At 50.8% G+C, this 4,599-nt stretch overlaps 1 pseudogene; it reads left to right on the top strand.

The window, feature by feature from the left end:
* The first annotated feature begins 563 nt into the window (after positions 1–563).
* LOC102246142 lies at positions 564–1,852 on the top strand (annotated as a pseudogene).
* Positions 1,853–4,599: the final 2,747 nt, after the last annotated feature.

Genomic DNA, 4,599 nt, shown 5'->3' on the forward strand with positions numbered 1-4,599 from the left:
GGGACCTAAAAGAGAAATTGTAAGCAAATCAGAACAGAAAGGAAAGTGCTCCCCTACACTCACACACACACACACACACACACACACACACACACACACACACACATCTTTCTTTCATTAGCTTTAATTAGGTTGACCCAAATTGATCTGGAAAAATTTCCAGACCCAGAATGACTTTCTCTTTTATGATTGTGAAAATCATGAAGTTTTTCGGAGAATGGGACTCCAGAGATAAATCAAGTGATGTGGTAGCTTCAGGCTCCTCCAGCAATGGCAGGAAGACAAACACCTTCATCAGAGACATCAGCCAAAGCCAGTCAAGCAAACACGCAGTTTGGAGCCCATGCCTATCCCGCTCTAGCTGTGCTACCTTGGGCGACTTACCTTCTCCGAGCCTGCATTTGCAGTCTTGCACGATGCTCCATGTCAGTTAATGCTTTGCCCCGTAGCCAGGAGATTTTTCCAAACATAAATCAATCCAGACACCTCTCTGATCAAAAACCCTTCAACAGATTCCCAACTAGAGGCCGGAACCGAGCGGGTGCCATGTAGTGAGACCCTCGTGAGGTCTGAGAGCCCCTGGAGCAACCATGGCCACCATGGGGCCCTGGGGAGAACCAGCGCTCCTGGTGTAGTACCCAGAGGCAGTAGCCTCGAATCCCCCCACTGCCCGTGGGACTGGAGGTGAAGTTGGGGGCCCTGGTGCTCCTGCTGGTGCTCACTCTCATCTTCAGCCTGGTGCCCATCTGTGTGCTACGCCGGCCTGGAGCTAACCCGGACGCCTCAGCCTTCCAGAAAGCCCTGACCACCTGTCTCCTGGACCTGCTGCCTGACTCCCTGTCTGCCATAGATGAGGCCCTGGCAGCCCTGCAGGTGACGCTCCAGTTTCCCCTACAAGAGTTTATCCTGGCCATGGGCTTCTTCCTGGTCCTGGTGATGGAGCAGATCACGCTCGCTTACAAGGAGCAGTCAGTGCCACCACCTCGAGAGGAGACAAGGGCGCTGCTGGGAACAGTGAATGGTGGGCCGCAGCACTGGCATGACGGGCAAGGCCTCCCACAGGCAAGCGGAGGGCTGGCAGCTCCCTCAGCCCTGCGTGCCTGCGTACTGGTCTCCTCCCTGGCTCTGCACTCGGTGTTCGAGGGGCTGGCAGTGCGACTGCAGCGAGACCGGGCTCCGGCCATGGAGCTGTGTCTGGCTTTGCGGCTCCACAAGGGTACTTTGGCCGTCAGCTTGTCCCTGAGGCTGCTGCAGAGCCACCAGCGAGCAAAGGTGGTGGCTGGCTGTGGCATTCTCTTCTCATGCCTGACACCTCCGGGCATGGGGCTGGGTGCAGCTCTGGCAGAGTCGGCTGGCCCACTGCACCAGCTGGCCCAGTCTGTGCTGGAGCGCATGGCAGCTGGCACCTTTCTATCACCTTCTTGGAAATCCTGCCCCAGGAGCTGGCCACTTCTGACCAGAGGATCCTCTAGGTCAGGGGTCCTCAAACTACGGCCCGCGGGCCACATGCAAATACAAATATTGTATTTGTTCCCGTTTTGTTTTTTTTACTTCAAAATAAGATATGTGCAGTGTGCATAGGAATTTGTTCATAGTTTTTTTTTAAACTATAGTCCGGCCCTCCAACGGTCTGAGGGACAGTGAACTGGCCCCTGTTTAAAAAGTTTGAGGACCCCTGCTCTAGATCCTTCTGCTCCTATCAGGCTTTGCCCTACTGACTGGCCTACTCTTCATTCAAGTCTAGGGGGCTCCAAGAGGGGCAGGGGAGATTGGGTACCAGGTGCCCTTGACCCACCTTCCCTCCCCAGGAATGGGGAAGGGAAGTATTGAAGACCAAGGAGTTCTCTGAGAGGTGGGGATGGAGCCTCTGGGACAACTTGACCAAAGGGAAAGAAGTGGGTAGACAAAAGCCTGGTCCCCAGGCTCAAGGGACAAGGCATGGTCAAGTCACTAGAGACATGATCAGGAGACATTAGTATTAGGGAAGACGCTGAGTGCTGGAATCAGGCAGACACTACACAGGGGCAAACGGACACCAGGGAGGCTAAACTACGGTGCCCAGATGCTTAGAGATGGGAGTAGAGAGGACACAGGGGCTCGGAGTCAGCAGTTCTCTTGTTTCTAGCCCGTTTCAGCCCTCTGTCGTTTGGAGGGGAGCCCTCCTAATTTTCTCAGCTCCTACTCTCACATCTCTCTCCCTCTTCCCTTCTCCCAAGACACTGGTGCCAAGGGGCCTTTTCCTGCCAGTCTTAGTACCCTCGCTGGCTTCTCCAGTTCTGCTCACTCTATTTTTAAAATGCCTCCCTCTTTCTCAAAGCACAGTGATGCACTGAGCCCTGCTCGGCACCTCAGTGAAGGGGTCCTCTTGCTCCTTGTTTTAGTCCCAGACTCTGGGGTGGGGCAGAAATGTTTTCTGAGTTAGGGTGGAGGGAGAGTTAGCAGATCTGAGGGCCCTACCATTGCTGCACCCTAGTAATACTGAACATGGATATATGGTGCCCCAAACAGATGATAAACATTGAGCTGCCAAAACTGTTTATACCATAGGAGCCCAAGAGGGGATGGGGAATGTTCACCCCCAGGGTTATTTTTTTGGGGGGGAGGGGGGTGTAGAACTGTGTATGGGGCCATATTCTCTAGAATCTATTTTACTAGTACTTACTGATCTGTTTGGGGACATGTTACCCAAATAAAAGATGTTTCTCTAAAAAACAAACAAACAAACAAAGGCTTCAACATCTTCCTATTTAACTTAGAATGAAACCCACACTCCGTAATATGACCAACAAGGACCTCCATGACCTGACTTAGCCTTATATGGTTGTATGTTAGGATTGCATTTGGCTACATGTAACAGAAACTTAAATATATTTGCATAACCAAATGTTAGATACTTTTCTCATGTGACAGGAAGTCCAGAGGTGGTCCAAAATGCCCTTGGGGACCCAGGCCCCTTCTATCTTCTTGCTCTGCCATTCTCAGAAAATAGGAAGCCTTGTGGTCACAAGATGGCTGCTCCACCTCCAGGCTTTGTGTCCAAGTTCCAGGCAGGAAAAGGGAAAGAAGTGAAGGAGAAAAGTCACATGCCAGTTGGGTCTGTCCCTTTTTATCAGGAAAAGGATAACTTTTCTTTAGGTTGCCACTCACAAGTCATTGGCCAGAACTATGTCACATCACCAATGACAGCCTGGGAAGCCAATCCTTCTTAGGTGGGCACTTTGCGTCCTAAATAAAATCAGGGTTTTATTGTTAAGGAAGAAAGGGAGGTGAAGTATTGAGAAGGCAACTAGTAGCACCTGGCATAAGTCCCCAACCTCATTCACAATGTACCTATGGGAGGCAGAATTCTAAGACAAGCCCCATGATCTCTGTCCCTGATGCTCTCGAGGCTGTAAATGTCCTCCCTTTGAGGATGGGCGGGACTTGCCTGAGCCAAAAGAATATGACAACAGTGCAGAGATATGTAGCTGTAATCAAGGTCCCATATCAGTTGATTTTGAGTTCATCAATAGGGAAATCATGGGTGGGCCTGACCTAATCAGGTGAAGGCTCTTAAAAGAAGGACTGGTTCTCCCTAAGCTGAGAGATCCTTGCTGGCTTGATGAAAGAGTCATGTGGAGGAAGCCCATATGGCTAAAGATTTGCTGGGGACTCTAGGAACTTCAGACTCAAGGACCTGAGAGCTGCGTCCACCCAACAACCAACAACCAGGGTCCTCAGTCAAGTAGCCACAAGGAAGTAGATTCTGCCAACAACCTGAATGAGGCTGCAAGCAGATCCTTCCCCAGATGAGCCTTGAGATGAAAATGCCATCCGGCCGATACCCTGACTGCAGCCCTAAGCAGAGGACCCAGTTAAGTCTTAACCGAATTGCTGACCCTCTGGCCCGCTACAAGATCACAGGTGTGTTTTAAGCTGCCAAGAGTGTGGTATTGTATCAGGAAGCAACACATTAATACAGTGCCAAACACACAGGTTTCCTTCCTGTCACTTGTTTGTGGGTATTCCTTCCCACGTCACAGCCTTCGCTTTTATCTTACCTCACCCACCGCTGATGTCTGCCAGGAGCACTTTCTTCAGCTCTGTGCAGAGGCAACACTCAGCCTCAGGTTCCAGCTCAAGAGGCGTGGCTCAGCCATTGAGCATCGACCTATGAACCAGAAGGTCACAGTTCAATCCCCAGTCAGGGTACATGCCTGGGTTACAGGCTCAATCCCCAGTGTGGGGCATTCAGGAAACAGCCAAGCAATGATTCTCTCTCATCATTGATATCTATCTCTCTCTCTCTTCCTTTCTGAAACCAATAAAAAAATTTTAAAAAAAAAAACCTTATCAGAGATGCCTTTCTTTTCCATTCTACCTAATCACCCCTTCCTCACTCTCCAGGCCTCACTCTATGTCATAGAACTGCCAGGGTCCAGCCCCGGGGTCCAGGGGTCCCCAAAGGTGTGGACGGAGTCGGCGAAGAATGTTTTACACGGAGACAGCGTTCACTTTAGTCTCCGTGGATCTTCCTGTGCCTGGCTGAGGCCACAGAGAAAGATCCTGAGGCAAACTGAGCCTTTATTTTTATAGTCAGAGGTAAACAAGGTAGTGGTT

Source organism: Myotis brandtii, unplaced genomic scaffold (genome assembly GCF_000412655.1).
Source record: "Myotis brandtii unplaced genomic scaffold, ASM41265v1 scaffold355, whole genome shotgun sequence".
Taxonomy (NCBI): domain Eukaryota; kingdom Metazoa; phylum Chordata; class Mammalia; order Chiroptera; family Vespertilionidae; genus Myotis; species Myotis brandtii.